General features: G+C 41.4%; 1 protein-coding gene and 1 pseudogene across 1 annotated transcript in view; one reads left to right on the top strand and one right to left on the bottom strand.

The window, feature by feature from the left end:
• Nucleotides 1-13,453, bottom strand: part of LOC126947670 (ubiquitin domain-containing protein 2-like) — a 36,711-nt pseudogene extending 23,258 nt beyond the window's left edge.
• SLC9A9 (solute carrier family 9 member A9) overlaps nucleotides 1-18,454 on the top strand; it is a 586,828-nt gene that overhangs the window by 251,255 nt on the left and 317,119 nt on the right. The window lies entirely within an intron of this gene.

Raw genomic sequence — 18,454 nt, 5'->3', positions numbered from 1 at the left:
AAGAAAAAAGTATGAGAATGTGTTCAAAAGAAATTTACCAGGGACTGGAGAGCTCAGGGAATTGGTAAGTGGGTACAGAATATTTTATCTGCAGGCCCTGAGTGGAGCTGTTGGCAACAGCTCTTGATACTGCGATTCTAGGGAAGGCAGTGCCCACTGCTTCTGTTGAACCCCACAGTGCCGAATATGCCACTCGAACAGAGTTGCATAATGGTGTTGACAGTGATGATTAGAATGTTAATTGAAGCCAGTTTTCTGCACCTTTTAGCACCATACCTTCCTTACAGCCTTGGTAAATCTCTACATTTGAGACTGTAGGAACCACCCGGCTCCTGCCTGCCAGTAAGTATAAAATAGTTTAAAAGTAAGCTTTCATTTCCTCTTAACTCTATTCTGACATTAACAGCATCTTTCATGGCTGTCAGATCCTGGGGTCTGGGTCCAGACCATGCTGAAGTCCAAGGGGAGTGGGTGAATGAGCAGAAAGAACACTCGGGGGGCCATAGGCAGGTGAATATGGTTTTATTCAGCAGCAGCTCTCATCAACAGCTTTCTTAAACTACCTCTCTCATGAGCAGCTTTTCTTACACTGTCCGCTCTGTCTCGGCTGCTTGAACAGGCCACCCCCACGCACGGCTGCGAGGCCAGTTCTCCTTTGCCTTCAGGGTCAACAGCTTAACTCTTTCTCTCTTTGAGCACAAGCAAGCCTGAGCTGTGTTTTGGGCCCCTCTTGTCTGTCTGCAAGAAGGACAGCTTTGGCTCTCTTTCTCTGGGCACCAGCGTGCCCACCATGTCAAGCCATGTTGAGCCGAGCCGAGCCCCGCAAGAGCTAAGCCCCGTGCACAGCATCAACAGGACAGTTACACCTTTTACAGACAATAGTGGCTCCAAGCCAAGTATGAACTTACACGAACAGGTTATATAGCAAGTGGAGGTGTGTGCCTGCGCACCAAACTTGCTGACTCATCCAGGCCTGGATATCTGCCTCAGCCTATTCCTGGACCAAAGCACATCCATGTACCTTACGATGGCTCATGCTACATGTTCTGGCACTTTCTTTTTACCGAACATGAAGAAGGTGAGTGAAGAGGAACGTAGGGGGAAAAAAAGATTTACCATGACATATGTTTAAGACCTCATACAAGGTCTGGGTGTGGTGGCTCATACCTGTAATCCCAGCACTTTGGGAGACCAAGGCAGGAGGACTGCTTGAGCCCAGGGGTTCAAGAACAGCCTGGGCAACAAAGTGAGACCTCAATCTCTACAAAAAATAAAATTTAGCCAGGTGTGATGATGTACACCTGTGGTCCCAACTACATGGGAGGATGAGGCAGGAGGATTACTTGAGCCCAGGAGGTCGAGGCTATAGTGAGCCATGTTCATGCCACTGTACTCTAGCTTGGGTGACACAGCAAGATCCTGTCTTTAAAAAAAAAAAAAAAAAAAAAAAAAAAAAAAGACTTCATGCATTGTAGGGAGAAACCCTGCATTTTGAGTTTTTAATGAGTTTTTAAAATATTCTATAAGCATGATGTCACATCATTTTAATGATCCCATAGACCATATCATTGATAAAAACAGCCAAATGATTTGACAGGATCTATGAGGAAACAGAAAAATGATATCAATATTAACTTATGGAAATAGTAAAACTTCAAAAAGCTATGATCTCTAAGACTACAGATGAATAAGCCTTGAGCATAGCAAGAACATCCATCAAAACCAAAATCCTTCACTCACTTCCAAAGAACTCTGATACCTGATGAAATGAGCCAGGTGTGTGTGTGTTTGTGCACGCACACATACGCACACATTGAGAAGAGATTAGGATTTATATTATCTGCTTTATCTCTCACAAGTTTCAAATCTCTTTTAAAAAGTTATTCCAATTTTTTTTCTTTAGTTATGGGCCCTAAAGCTTTAGAGTATGTATTTTACCACCAAACTTACATGTGATCCAGGCTTTACTAAACTGTTTTGTACCCTGGTTTGTTTCCCTCTTATCACTCAAACGAGGTAGAGAAGCCCATGGAGAAAGTTTTTGCCCTAAGCTATCAGAAACATATTGCAAAAAGCCTCCATCTCATCCTGGTCCAGAAAATGAGTGAAACATAAAAACTTGCCCCCCTCAAAGCCCAGCCACTAGGGATTATTTTATTTTTTTTAATAGGACAAGGCAGCATGTTAGAATCTATTGTGCAACAAGGAGTAGGTCCCATCTCCCTCCTTTCCGCTGCCAAGCCTGTTCCTCATTTAAACTAACCAAGCAACTGTACACCCAACAATGCCAGATTGGGGATTAGAACACCACTTGAAGGAGTGTTTCCAGAGAAATCTTCATTGCTGTTTTATTGCCCGCATTTATCCCATATATCCTTTGTCTTGCCAATCATGGTTAATTTTTCGGTCAGTACAAGCTTCTGCCAGTCTTGTAGTTTCTGTCCAGTGCTCTCTCTCGCTCTCACTTCCTCATTTCTATATTTCACCTACATCACCCTAATCAGTTTATTCGTAGCATTGTATCTGATCTTAATTGAGAGACTCAAGAGGAATACAACTCTAACAATCTTATTTTCACTAAATTAAGCAAGATTGAAGGATGTATTGGTATAAATCCTGATTCAGGAAAAGGAATGTTGAAAGTAATGCAGCAATAAAGAAGGGAGATACTATTCTCTTTTAAAGAAGTCAATACATTTCCCTGAATAAGGTAGCCTCAGCAGATGTTTCATAAGGATTTTTGGTAGAAAACAGATCATCACCATCTGAAGGAAATACATCTTAGTATAATTAATTTTTCATTTAGAAAATGTACTCAATTTTGCTGAACTCTGAAGCCAAAAGAAATATGGTGTTGTGGGAGGATCTCCCCAAAAGCTCAGCAAAGAGGGCCAAGTCCACTAGCTCCATTCAGAGTCTCTGCAGATAAGCTTAGGTCACAAGAAGCCACTGCCCCATATCCTTGTGTTTTTCAAAGCAGAAATCATGCATTCAAAGAGAAGTCTTCCAGTTTCCATTTCTTAGTGACATCCTGTCTAGATGTACTCCAGTCTGCTTTGGTGGTATAGGTTTCCATCATTTTGCCCCCGGAGGAATCTCCGTTTGGCAATACATTCTGTTCTGATAGAAAAATAATGTTTTAATTATCTGTACAATTTAGTAGCAGCCAAGGACAGATACACTGCTTGCTCCCAGATAACAAGCCAAACATTCCACCTTTCAAACATAAACATTTTGTTGTGCATAAGGGAAAGTCTGGAAGGAAGCTAATCCTTTTCTATTTCTGTTTCAAAGGCTCTTCTTTCTCAGAATAGCCCTTGGGGTCACATTTTTTTTTTCTGGTTTGATATTAAATAAACACACAAAGAGCCAAGAAAATGTGCAGATACAAGTTAAACTAGATACTTTAGAGACCTTACCAGTGGGGCCTACCTAGGGCCCAAGATAGGAACTTACCCTTTGGGACCACCACATACAACAAACTTTTGTTGATGCACAAAATTCCCAACATACCATTCTCTGGGTAGGAGCATCAAAATGGAGAGGAGCTTTGGAACCAGATCAACCAGGATTCAATGCCAGTCCTACCACTTGCTCACCACATGACTTTGGCCACCTCACTAACACTCCTCAATTTCCTCTTGTGATATGTAAATAATATTATCTCTGCTATGAGGTTATTGTGAGGATTACAAATAATGTAAATAAGATGCATATCACAGTTATGGCTTGCAAGATGCCCTCAATAAACAGCAGCTATTAACATTGCAATGTAGAAAGCACAAAATCCAAGAGAATTTCAACATCAAATGTTTTGCCGAAATAGATCATATATGCTTTCCAAATTCAATATTTAAGACTCTAAAATTAAGCTGGGATTTTACATGGTGATCACTCAATTTACTAACAAATTACCTTTTTATATCTTACTAGCTTACTGTATTATGGTTTGCAAAGCCAGGAATTATTTTTTTCTCTCTCCTCATTTTGGGAACTTACCAATTAAGCTCTTATTTTAAAATCTAGAATTTTAAGGGCTGAACATTTCTAATGTAAATAATTTAACAGAACCAATACCCTCCATCCCCTCCATTGCCACCAACACAGACTGGCTGTTGGCATAGCCAAGGATTGTCAGGCAAATCCAAGGCAGAGGATGATGGCAGGAGTACTTGTCTGGTTCTCTAAGACTCCATGTTATCATAGTCCCCACATTCTGGCATTAGGTTTGTGGGGATTATCATACTTTTCCCATGGTTGAAGTTACCTGGGTCTTCACCATCACATTTCAAATGAAGTCAAGGTGCTATAATCTCTAATTATGCATCAACCTCCTTTTAATGACATTCATTCGCATTAAGTGATAAGGCAGGCTTTTCATGAATAAAAACAAGGATTTTGCTATTTCTCACTATAAATTTTACAGCCCCTCTCCCTCTTTCTCTTTTCCTTTCACACATGCACAATAGATCTGAAAGGTGCCACTGTCCTTTATTTTATTTATGTAAATAACATTCTCCTCTCCTGTCACTGGATCACCTCTGTTTCTATTTGCATGTTTCGTAACAATGGCCCTAAAGTATTCTTGTTTAATTGTATTTTCCAGGAAGGTGGAAACAGCCACTCTTTCTGATCTATAGGTTTGAATAAAAGTCTAATGAATACACTTAATCCAGAGGAGACAGTGGGGTATAATTATTAAATTCTACCCTTTGTATATACCCTTGGTTAGGGTATATAAGCTGGTGGCTTATCCATCAGATGGTGACAGTGGTAATACAAAAGAAAACCTGATCAATAAAAACTACAGAGAGAGAAAATGATACACTTGCTATAAGGGAAAGCATCAGAAAGCAGTCCTCACTCTCTGCCACCTGTGCTCAAGGAGGAGCCCTACCTTTGGGCACCTTGTACCAACTCCTCCTTCTGGCCCATACCTTACCTACGTCCTTTCTTCCTTATGAACCATATGCACAGTTCTCTAGTTTTAACCCATCTTAGACAAAGCATCTGCATTCCAAATTTTTTTTTTAATTACTATTACCAAGGTGGTACTTATCTCATAAATTTCATAAATTTTCCCTCAAGGAACACTTCTCCCCCATGTTCCGGGGAGCATAGGCCTGTTTCACCTGTTTACTGTAATGACATGTATATGCAGACAGTGGATCTTTTGAAGATCTAGCCATGGGTAAATTTAACCAAGGACCGGGAGCTGCAGCGTTTCATACATTCTGGTTGACCTGGAGAGAGCTGAGCCCTGGTAGTGGTGGCAGGGATGGTAAGTCCTGGCCACATGACCTTTGATGTACTGAATCAATACAGTTAACATCGTTTACATGATGAATAGAAAGTAGAGCTGATCCAGGCCATAAATTAATGTATGCTTCATGGTGTTACCCACTACATTTCCCAGCTCTGTCAGTCACTCCCATGTACACACAACTCTCAAAACCTCACTTTTCTATCTACATATTCTTAGGTGTCAGGAACAGCCACTCTTTCTGATCTATCATTAATTTAATTGTGTTCTCACATATGTTGTCTGCTAGCCTGGAGCAGCCACGTTTGATCCCAGCCAAGCTGGTAGAGAGCAAAAGGTCATGGCCCAGGGCACAGGGTTTCTTCCATTACCAAGGCACTGGTTTTTTTGTGTGTTTTTTTTTTTGTTTTGTTTTGTTTTTGAGACAGGGTTTTGCTCTGTCATCAAGGCTGGAGTGCAGTAACCAGTCTTGGCTCACTGCAGCCTTGAACTTCTGGGCTTAAGTGATCCTCCCACTTCCACCCTGCTGGGATTACAGGTATGAGCCACTGTGCCCAGCCACCAAGGTCCTCTTGTTTCATCTGCCTTGCACTGATTATTCAATTCTTCCTCTTGTCTCACTTTCTGCCAGTTGCTGTTTGCCTCAGCTTTTGAACACTCCTTCCTTGTTCTACCATCAGTATTTGCAGATCCCTACTTCAGTGGCTTTTAACCTTTTGGGGGGTCATGGACCACATAGAGAAGGTGATGAAAGTTTTAAGGAATCTTCTTCCAGAAAATTACATGTATGCATTTACAAATGTTCAGTTTACACTCATCCCCAGGCTTCCAGAATATTGATTTCCTGAGTCCCTTGCTTGTTGTTCACATACTAATGAAAGCTTGTTTACCTGCTTCTAACTTGAAGTTTCCACTGACCTCCCTCCTTCCCAATGCCTGTGTAGTCTTCCAGTCTACATGTTCCCCAAGCCTCTGACCTATGGCCCAACTCGATATGTAGAAACCATCCTCTTGGTACTTCAAGGCTGTTCCAGCACACAGGGCCCTAGTTCCTGGCACCAAGCAATATCTTGTGCTCCTCCATGGCATGGCTATGGCCTTGACAGATGAACTGTTTATCCTTACATCTAGCCTCTGACTCGAGTTTTAGTAATTACCTTTATTGCATGGACAAGACAGGTCTATTAATTGCTTGAGTTAGGAATACATCAGTTCTTACAAGCTGTATTGGCTTGAGATTCAAATATACCTTAAGGTCCATATTCTTATTCCAGATAAAGCCATGTCCTAAAGAGCTAATGCCAGAGAGGATTCCTCTATAGAATATACACTTCATGGTAACACCTAGAAATATATAAGTTAAGAATATTACATAGAAGCAAAACTTCCTTTGATAAGGTTTGCTGGCCTGCAGTTCCCATGCTTCACACATGACACTGAAATCTGTGGGAATGAGGCAACTACCTTGGTGAAATACATTAGTTTAAGAAGATAACTATGTGCTTTCCTTCCAAAGATAACTTGAACTAAAGTGAAATTATCTGCAACTGTAAGAAGATGGATACAGATTCTTAATTAAATTAAGCTGTGATGGGGCCCAGCTGCTCACTTAATTGCCAATAAATGGGAGATCAGGGAAGGGTCTGGGGGAATGAGTCTATCAGTGCAAACATTTTCCAGGAGTTGGCTTGTCACCAGGTGAAACTCCCTCAGGCTGTCTCAGGCAGCTGTTTATAATGGGAGTGGGGTTTATCTAATTCGAGAATGAAAGGCACCTAGATTAAGAAGGCAGCCCATTGTCTATGAAGACTCCTTTGACCCAGCCAGAGGAAACTAGCATTTTATTCAGCCACTCACCACAATCCTCAGCACACAGCATTTATGAAACACTGCAGGCTCCAATCCAAGCAAGTGTCCCTTTGCTGATTCTTCTTTATCTCTATGTAGCATGTGGTGAGCTGTGAATTGATCTTGCCATGAAAGCAAACTCCATTGTTTTCATGGTTTTTTTTTTTCCTTGACTGTTGCTAATTAGCAAGTCTACACAACTTTATTAAACATATTCTGTGCACATTTTCCTTCAGGTGTAGCCACAGGATTTCTGTGGGATGTCTACCTCGGTGTCCCCTTCCCTGAAAGGCTGCTAAAAGTTCAGCTTTGTTAGATTTGCAAAACCGTGGATCTTCCATGCTTAGTGATTGTTAACAGTGTACATGCATCCCCTTGTTTGATACTCTCCTAGTAGCCTTCTGCTCTATAGGCCTTATTAAGAAAAAGATGAATTCAATATTTGATTGAACTCTAAGCCTATTGTTCATTCTACCCCAAAAGATTCTTATAATGTTCTAATACACTAGTTGGAATTCCCAAATGCCTTTATATTATGAGTAAGTAGAGTTTAGTTTTTATTTAGTTTCTTTTGAGCAAATGGTGAAAGATATAGCAATCATTCCAACAATATTAATGCAAATAGCAATAATAACAGCTAGTATTTTTGGAGTGCTTTCCATGTTGTAGGTAGCATTTTAAGCACTATACACATATTAACATATTTAATCCCCACTTTATGAAGGAAACACAATTGGTATCACCATTTTCCAGATGAAGGTGCTGAGACAGATAAGCAGTTACTATAAAGAGACAGTAGTTACCACTTGGAAAAACAGGACAAACTGCATAGGATGGCAAACCTAAGTTAGTGTTGGTATGAATGCCAGGAGATACGGGATATAGTTTCATATTAAAACCCACTCAAGATAGAGGAGGGTCTCCATTAAGAAATCTTGGCCTGTAAGTAGTACTAGGTTGTCAGCAAAACTCCTCATATTGAAATAGATATTTTAACTAACGTATTTTTTTTCTTGCAAATGAGTACTAGAAATTCTGAAATTTTCAACTTCCAAGAGTGGACTTTGCCTCAGTCTTATGAAGATGGGGTGTATGGTCGAGTTATTTCTCTGAGCACATTCCAATGGCAGAGCCAGGCATTTCCACTCTCCAGTCACAGGCTTTCCCTTGGTGAGATCTGAATCTAAGGATGCTCCATTTACCTGCAAGTTACCTTGGGAAAGTGATTTAACCTCCCTGAGTCTATTTATCTCTGAAATGAGAACAATACAGACATGCATCTCTTAACAACAGAGATCTATTCTAAGAAATGCTTTGTTAGGCTATTTTGTCATCATACAGACATTATGGAGTGTACTTACACAAATCTAGATGGTATAACCTACTACAGGGCTAGATTATATGGTTTAGCCTATTGCTCCTAGGCTACAAACCTGTGCAGTATGTTATTATACTAATATTGTAGGCAGTTATAACCCAATAGTAAGTATTTGTGTATCTAAACATAGAAAAGATACAGTAAAAAAATACCATATTGTAATCTTATGGGACCACTGTTGTATATGCAGTCTGTTGTTGATTGAGATGTCATTATGCAATGCATGGTTGTACTTTTTTTGTTAGATAATTGGAAGGATTAAATGAGATGAAATTTTAAAAGTTACTTTATCTAAGTCATAATTTCTTTATCTATAATGGAAATAATAGTAGCACCTTCTTTGGGATTTACTTTGAGGGTTAAAGAAGATAATGCTTATAAAAATGCTTAACACATTACTTGACACATAGTGAACGCTTCATAGAAATGAATACAGGGAATAGTATTTTGAGGGCTCAGTAAACACTGGAGAACTTGACCTCCTTCTCTGTTTTCAACCTAATATTTAATATTTGGTCTTGCTCACACCTGTTTATGATTATATTTTAATTTTAGCTGGATTTCCATCTTTGGTGGCTATTAACCTACTTTTCTATATCTTTTTATATCTATTGTGACTAAAATTTTGCATATCACAGCATTCTTAGGAGCTAAGATTTCATTAATGAAGATTAAAGAAATTGAAAAGTGGGAGAAAGGGTAGAAATTCCCATTAGGCCATAAGAATTATTCTCTTTCTTAAATGAATAGGCTCACAGTAGTGGGATTCAAATTCCTATTTCTGCTTTAAAGAGAAATACAAAGAAAGAAAAAGAAGTAAGAAGTGAATTTGCAAGTTGCTTTTATCTTTAGGACTATCTCAAATTCACTTTCCTCTCAATATTAGGTATAAGAGAAAATTTCTCAAAGCCTGCAGACTAATTCAGTTCTGACAAGACGCTTCAAGCTAAATTGCAAAGTAATTTAAGATCTCCTTTCAAAGAAAATGCACATATAATTCATAACAAACCTCCTTTAACTCTTCTTCCCTTTTAACCAATTTTAAACTCAGAGGCCTCTTTGTCACCTTAAAGTTCGAACTTAATGGACCAGAGCCACTTAGGAATCTGTCAAAGGCTTTATTCTGTGCTGAAATTTGTAACTGTTCTGCATGTCATCATCAACCTGGCTCCAGCCTAAATCATCTGCATCCTCACTCTATCCTCAGTGGAAGTACTGCTCCTTAGTGGCTGCGTGCTCAGACATTTCCAATGTCAGGATTTGGGTTAGCACAGGAAGGCCAGGTACCTTACTACCTTTCCTGGCAGGCCTGGAGGCAGTTGGAAAATAGATAGCAAGTCAATGACCCTCAGAGTGGGAGGTTCCTTGAGGCCACATTATAACCCTCTAGTGCATGAATTTCCTTCACAGCACCCTGGCAAGTAACTCTTTTATCCTATGGTTAAGCATCTCCAACTACAGAGAATTCACTGCCCTTTTATAGTATCCATACCGTTTTCCATCCGATCTAAGAATTAGGAAATTTTGAAATAGAATATAAAGCTGGGAATCTGTCTTCCTATGATATGTTACTTTTGGACTAGATCTTATCTTCTGGAAATACAAAGAATGAGTCCAGTCCTTCCTCTGCACAACCATTCAAATGCTGACTGCAGCTGTTTCTGCTAAATTCATCTATACTTTGAACTCACATACTTCTCTCAATCTTTTTCTTCACCACTCTACTTTTTCTCCTGTGGTCTGCTGTTATTTGTCAGGTCTCATTTAGGTGGTGGCATCCAGGCTGATGAGGACAGGCCTGGCTGCTGCAGCCTTTGAAGAGTGCCATGGGATCGTGTTGTCTCCCACCCACCTTCTTCTACTATGACTAACACAGACTTCACCTGGAATATTCCAACACAGCCCTATCCTCCACCCCAACCCTCCAGTGCCTGCTCTTTTACCCTAGAAAAAAATCCTAACAGTGTCCTGAAAGGCTCTCTAAGACCTGGCCCTGGCCCTGGCCCTGTCCCTGGCCCAGCTCCAGCCTGACTCCCACCACTGTCCTCCCCATCATTTCCCTCCAGCCATGCTGGCCGCCTTGTGGCTTCTCAGACCCACTGAACAAGCTTTGCTTCAGGGCCTAGAAAGCTCTCCCTTTATTTCATTCAGGACTCCATTTAATAATCTGTGTCAGAGAAGCCTTCCCTGACTATCCCAGTCCTCTCTGTCCCATCCTCTCTTGCTGTTTTATTTTTCTTTTCAATCCTTGTCATTGAATTATACTTTTATTTGCTTAGCTATTTATTATGTTATCTTCTCCACTGAAATGTAAGGAACATGAGGTCAGGAGTTATGTTTTGTTCCCTGCAGTACCTTCAGTGCTAAGAACAATGTCTGTACTTAGTAGATGTTCAATAAATATTTGTGGATGGAATGAATCAATTAATTCAGCCTGAGATTGCATTATTCCCGAGGAAGCTGTGATACACTCGCTTATCCTTCCCATGGAATTCTTCTTATCTTTTTCTCTTGTGCCTGACATCAAAATGACAAGATGATATTCATCAAGGATTTAGAAAATCACTCTCTGGTATACATTTGGATTCTTAAGGAGCAGTCATTAAACGGTCCCTCAGAAGCAGAAAGAGTTAATTGATGTTCCCCCTCAAACACAGCTCTTGACTCTGCAGGGTCTTTGGCCCTTGGGAAGGTAAAACCCTATGGTTCTTACTCAAGCTCAGTGAACGTTAGCCAAGACCTCTTATTATTAAGAAGCAGCTCTTCTAACCTCCCAGGGTGCCTGGAATGCCCCCAATTTCTGAAGTCATTATGTTTTACAGCAGGTTCTCTTGACAGAGCTTCATTGGCCTTTGGCAGAACATAAGCCAGAATAATGGGCAGGCAGATGCCAGAACGAATTCCAATGTGTACACACAATTCTTGGCCCCATAAAAATCAATTCTTTATTCACAATTAAGCAACTTATCTGAGAAAGGGCAGGTTGGTACAGTTATTAAAAGATAAATAATAGATAAGGATCCACTTCTTTTTTTTAAGGCATAAAGAATTTTAAACACAAAATAGCACTGTAATTGTTTTTCATCTACTTGCTTCCTACCTGTGACACCCAGGCCCAACAAAACAGAGCAGCTTTTACACATTTTCATTGCCCCTTTATGTTGTGTTGGTCCTTAAAATGTGTCTTTAAAAGCAGAATGACAAGGCAGCTCTAGATGTGGAGAAAAGAAACTAGAAGCACTCCCACATAAATGTCACATGATGATCTTGTGGGTCTTTTCCTGTTTACCAGATTGGGGTTAGGGACCATGGCTGAAAACAGAAGTTGCTAAATGTTTTCATACTAAAAAGAGCAGCAAGTCTCCCCAGCAGTTAGGATGCTAACCCCTCAACTGGCTTAATTGGCAACAGAAGCAGCCTCATTTCCCCTGCCCCCACCCCATCCCCCTTGCCTCACATCTGTATATGATGGGGTGGGGAAGGAAAGGTTATCCCTGGCGAGAGTGCAGTGTTTGAGGTGTAAACTGTTACCCTGTTATCCCTTCCCGTGGAAGTTCTTCCTCTTCCCTAAGCCAAGGGGAAGGGGAGTCTAGTGGAATCACCCAGAAAGGCTGGTGCTACCTACAAGGACAGAGGCTGTGAGCTCATCCCCCAGTGTAGAACCTGCAGTGGAGCCAAAGCCCTCTCAAAGCAGAGCAAGGGAAGGGAGTTATTGGACGTGGCCCTCACAGTGTGGGATCACACAAAACACAGAGACCAGCGCCTCTTCTGGCCTAGAGATTTCTGAAAGCAGGAGTTGGCAGGAGGAGAACCTGAAGGCTCTTCGGTTTGATGTGTCTGGAGAGCACGGGGGTAAGCCCACCCAGCCCAGTGTTCTATGGCCCATGGAAGGTACTCAGGCGAACCCCAGATTAAGGAGTTTGGAGGATTTAACCCAAAATATCTGTGACAGGTCTCAATTTAGAAGGTTTACTTTGACCAGGTTAGGGACACAACCTTGACACAATCTCAGGAAGTCCTAATGACATGTGCCCACACTGGTCAGGGTATAGCTTGCTCTCACACATTTTAGGGAGACATGAGTGTGTAGTATCTGTAAGATGTACATTGGTTCAGTCCTGTAAAGAGGGAGAGCTGGAAGTGGGGCTTCCAGGTTAGAGGTAGGTGACAGACAAAAGGTTGCAGTCTTTTGAGTCCTTGATCGGCCTTCCACTGAATACCCAATTTAGTTTGGCTCAGTGAATCTGCATTTGTATATAAACTATAGGGCAGAAACAATCAGATACGCATTTGTCTCAGGTGAGGCTCAGAGGGATGACTTTGAGTTCTGTCTGCCTTTTGTCCACAAGAAATTTCCTTGAGGGCAAATTGTGAGGGAGGTAGGTTTGCCCTAAGCAGTTGCAAGCTTGACTTTTCCCTTTAGCTTAGTGATTTTGGGATCCCAAGATTTATTTTCCGTTCACCTCCTGAGGGGTGACAGGCACTGAGCTGCCCAAGTGACTACTGATCCAACCCAAGGAAATGGGCTGGAAGTGTGTAGACCTGGAAGAGCCTGTGGCAGCTGTGAAAGGGTTCTCAGCAAAATGGAGGCACCACCATGCCAACAGAGGTCTCTAAGAGAGGGACCAAAGAGCAGCAAGACTGAGGCCGGGAGCCCTACACACTGAGAAGCAGTTACGCACATAAAGAGGAGAGCTGGGCTCCCCACCCCTCCTCCAGCCTTCCATCACCAGCAGGCGCTGGCACCAGCTGCGAGGAGGAGGAGCGTGCTGCCTTCCCTCCCTTCCAGTCATCCTGCTGCTGCTCTAGAATGTTCTGCAGGGACAACAGGAATCTACCTTTGAAGATGTAGGTTTTAAGTTGGGCTGCACTAAGTTTTAATAACTGAAAGGAACTCAATAATGGGATTTGACCAAGACATCATTAATGGAACTACTTACCCAGCACAAAGCAGGACTCGACATAGTACAGCTGGAAGCAGTGATTGGGAAAAAAAGTAAACCATTTCATATTTATATATGTCCCAACTAATCAAGAACTTTTCAATGAACTGGTGCCAATAATTTTTTTTTGTTGGGGATTAAAGATTTGGCAGAGAAAATGGAAGGTTCTTTTGTATATCTTTGGCTATAGTAATCATTTTCTCATGTTTTTCCGTAATGACTAAATTAATAGAAATCCTGCAAGAGATACAATATGTTCACTTAATATATTCTTTTCATAAGCTTTCAAGTGACATTGATTTCATGTTAACAAAGGCTGGACTGAGGCTGGAGAAGCAGGCTGTTCTGATCGGCACGGGCACCCAGGAGAGTGAGTGGGCTGTGGGATTTGGGAGGACTGGTCAGGAAGAGCATCCTGTAGAACCAGGGCCACCAGGAGCTTGAGGTCGCTGGGTAGTTTCTGTGGGTAACTGTGTGGCAAAGTATCTCAGCAGTCCCAGTGAAGAATAACAGGGGAAGATGGTGTTGGAAACTGGGAGACCCTGAGGAAGATTGTCATGATCAGGATGAGAGATGACTCTATAGGGCCACAGCGGAAGGGCAGCCAGAGCCACAGAGGGGAGGGCGTTGTGGTGGTGCCATCTATATAATATTTTTCATACCTATTATTTTATGTTCACTATCAGCAGCATTTCACTCACAACATCTCTTCTTCCTCCTCTTTTTCTTCCTTCTTCTCTCCCTCCTCCTTCTTCATTACTAGCATTTATTGAACACTTTACTATGAGTCACACACCATTCTGCACAAAACAATTCATATGATCAGATGATCCCTGCCAGCTGAAGATGGTAGGCCAGGGACAGTCAGAGTGTGAGAGACAGGTGGTAAAATCTTAGTTCTGTTTGGATACAGGTTTTGATTGAACATCTACTTGAAATGCTTCTTTTAGAACTAAATGAAGCACTCAAAGAGAGAGAGGTGATTTATTTAAGAAATGCTTATCTAGTTCTTACTAGGTGAGATGCACCATTTCAAATGCTTTATAAACATTAATCCATTTAATTCTCATAGCAACCCAGTGTAGTAGGTACTATTATTGTATCATGATTTTATAGAAACTGAGATAAAGGTGGTTTCAGTAACTTGTTCAAGGTCACATAGGCAGTAAGTGGCAGTAAGCTGAGACTTACACCCAGAACTCAGATTCAGATTCTATGCTCTTAACACTACCTAAGCTGTGAGATCCATTCCTTGCAGGAGCATGATATAGAAGAAAAGATGCACTGTAGAGAAACGCTGAAGTCTGAATAATGTCTGTGAATGAGAAATGATACAATAAGCAAAACGATCCTTATTCATGTTGCTTTTATCAAAGAGTTTAGGATACTTCATACATTTCAAAATTTTTGAATAAAAGATGCTGTACACATTTCTTTTTGAGTATAGGTCCAATACACTGCCATCAAACTAATTTTGCTGAATAATCTATTGCTGAACAGAATGAATCAATATCCTGGACTTATTTCCAATTTACTTATTTTTAAATTTTTATGTATATGTATTTTTATTTATTTAATTTGGGATAAGGTCACCCAGGCTAGAGTGCAGTGGCGCAATCACAGTTCACTACAGCCTCAACCTTCCCTGCTCAATCAACCCTTTAAACTCAGCCTCCTGAGCAGCTGGGACCACGGGCACATACCATCACACCCAGCTAATTTTTGTACTTTTTTTAGAGATGGGGTTTTGCCATGTTGCCTGGGCTGGTCTCACACTCCAGCGCTCAAGCAATCCAAATCCACCCACCTCAGCCTCCCAAAATGCTGAGATTACAGGTGTGAGCCACCTCGCCCAGCCTGGCTTCTGCTTCTTTTGCCTCATTTCTTACTAGAAGCCAGAGGATTTTGCTTGTAGAACATCCTCCCCTAAACTTGAAGAGATGCAACTCAAGCTGAGTCTTCTGGCCTATTCTTGTCCCTGGAGAAGACCCCTGCCCACACAGCTGAGGGCACTCCTTCCCTCGTTGATCCCCTGAGCCAAAAGTTTCATGAAATACATGAGAACATTTTAGCCCCACTCCTGTGGCCATTTCTCTGGGATACCTGCCTGGTACTTTCCTTCATGGACACCCTGTTGTTCTTATGCAAAAGTGACTAGTTCAGCCCCAGCAACCTCAGAGCTTGGTGTGCCCTGAGGGCAGTCACACCCCATTTGCCCATAGTTGTAACTGACCACTCTGTTGTTATTGTGAGACTTGTGGAAGTTCTCAGCAGAATGATGATGATGATGGTGAGGATAAATAACATTCACTGAGTATTTATTTTGAGTGTACATATAAGTACTCAAGGAATGACTATAATCCACAAGATATATCTAAGAGTTCTAAATGTATCTCATATCCTCACAACATTTCTAGGGGATAAATACTATTATTATCTCCATTCTACAGATGAAGTAACTGATTCAGAACATGAAGTAACTTGCCCAAGGCCATATAGCCAATAAGTATCAGTTCTTGGGCTCAAATTAAGAGGCACAGGTGTCAGTTTCAAGATTAGACTGATACCCATAAAAGTACCCACAATGTGACTGTGCATAGTCAATGCCTGCTAAAAAATCTTGTGGGCGATGATTTGCTTCAAGAGATAATGAGTTTTTGCAAGCCTTCTTCCTTTCTCCTTTCCAGTTGTCCTACACCTTCATTCCATCAGCCTTTATATACCCTGCCGTGTGCCCAACAACAGGCTGTGTCCTGGGCATCCAAAGAGAAGCAAGACCAAGTCCAGTCTCAGCAAAGCCAGGCAGGAAAGCAGGATTTCCTGAGAAGTTCTGTGTCTCACCTGCTAGTGGGCCAGGAGAGAGGGTGCTGTTTTCCTAGTCAACATACTCTGCTCTTAGGCTTGTGTACAGGAAGGTGCTGCCCATGTTCCATCCCTGGCATGAAAATAAATGTTCTAGTACCTGAACTCCTGTTGTCCTTATAGTTAGCATCACACTGTCACTCAACTATCCTGATGTGGGTTTATATTTCCCCACAATATGACCACCTTTTTAAAGGGAGAAACAAGAAATCTACATTGTGAATTTAGTAGCTGTGTGATCTTCGATTCTCTGATTTTTAGTTTATGTCTTTTATGCAAAGAAAGAGAAAGGAAGGCAAGACAAAAGGAGGGAAAGAAGGAAGGGAGGGAGGGAAGGAAAGAAGGAAGGAAGGAGGAAGGAAGGAAGGAAGGAAGGAAGGAAGGAAGGAAGGAAGGAAGGAAGGAAGGAAGGAAGGAAGGAAGGGAAATGGATAAGGAGAGAGAACAAAACATGCCTTGCTTGCTTCACAGAGCTATTATAGGATCAAATAAAACTATACTGTAGGCACAAGAGGACTAAATATTATGTAAATGTGAGGGCTTTAGTATATTCTCACCATGGAATTTAAGGTTCTGAGTAATGCTGCCTCACCCATCTTTACCCCACCACACGTGCCCACATAGGTGCAGCCATGTCTTGCAATTGCCCTGAACTCACCTGCCTCCTTGCCTTTCTTAACACTCTTTCCACTGCCTGGAATACTCTCTCCCCATCTCTGTCTGCTGACGTGCTACCTTGCTCCAATGCCACCTCCTTTATTCTAAAAGAGTACCCCTTTTCTCTTTTGTACCGTTACATGTTGGGTATTTCTCACAAAATCACACTTAACACTGGGACTAGAGCTATTTGTCATCTATATCTCAGGCTTCCCTGCCGAGGTATGCTTTGCATATATCAGGTGTTCAATAAGATGTTTATTGGATCAAATTCTGCTTACCTTCTCTCTGCTCTTCCCTGCCTGCCTCCCACTTCCTGTATCTACTTAATACATCACATGACACATGGCGGGCACCTTGTGCATATGTCTGGGGAGCTTTAGGGTCAGCATATTCAATGGACAATCTCCATAGGTCAAGGAGAGTTAAGCCTTTGCCTTCAGTTAAGTCAAACATCACGGGGAGGGTATAAAGTTTGGTGAACAAAGTGATCATACCCTGTTGAGTGGGAAGGAAGAGAACATTTCCCAAAGTGCAGACTGCAGATCAGTAGGCATACCCAGATGATTTTAGGTGACATACAGGTGAACTTTCTTTTTCTAAATTACCTACTTTTACGTATAATAAAAAGAAATATAATTAGCACGTCGAACTTATGATTTCATAGATATTCTTTAATAAAAGCTCCTGAATTTGAATAAAAATGATTTAAAGAAAAACATACATAAATAATGGTATGGGGTATGACCAAATGATGTGATGGGGGTGCTCTGAATTCCAGAAGCACCGGGCTAGGGAAACACTTCTGCAAGTTATGGAGGTGGAGAGAAGGATAAAGCCGTGCTTGCTCTATGGGTCAGATCTACTAGTGGCAACCGCAGGTTAATAGAATTACTTCCAAAGCTGTGCTACTGTGCAAAAACGTTTGTTTGAAGGGCAGAATGCAAATGGAATGCTTTCTCATCACTATTGTTTCTTCATTGGAAGGAAGAAATATGTTGGAGAATGTCGATTCAAACACATCAAGCATCACAGCTTTGGACACCAGGTTTCCTAACAGCCAGTGGAGTTTTATACCTTTTTCCAGGACTTGCAGATACAAAGGACCCAGATGTGGGTTTACTTTTCCTTTTTTCCTGCAAAGCACAACACTTTACAAAAAAGAAAAACACTTCAAAGGCAGTCCTTTTCTCGCATACATTTCAAGGCTTCATTCAAGATCCACATTCATCTTCCTTATCCAATTACAGGATCAAAGCAGAAGTGTTTGGCCTACTTTGGGGGTTTAAAGACATCCAGGGAAAAACTAAGACCATTTAAAACTACCTTTTTTGATGCCACGCATCTTCCTGTAGAAGAATTGGAGTTGGTTCCCCTTGCTCTCTCAAGTCATCTCTGGGTACAAAAAGTCAGGTCAGGAAGCTAACATGCTCTAATCATCGGCAACATGAAAGATTCAGTTACATCTCTGTAAAATCCAATCTAATCTCAGTCAGTGTGTCT

The sequence above is a fragment of the Macaca thibetana genome, chromosome 2 (genome assembly GCF_024542745.1).
Source record: "Macaca thibetana thibetana isolate TM-01 chromosome 2, ASM2454274v1, whole genome shotgun sequence".
Lineage (NCBI taxonomy): Eukaryota > Metazoa > Chordata > Mammalia > Primates > Cercopithecidae > Macaca > Macaca thibetana.
The sequence above is the reverse complement of the archived record's forward strand: the minus strand, read 5'-3'. Positions and strand labels throughout refer to the sequence as shown.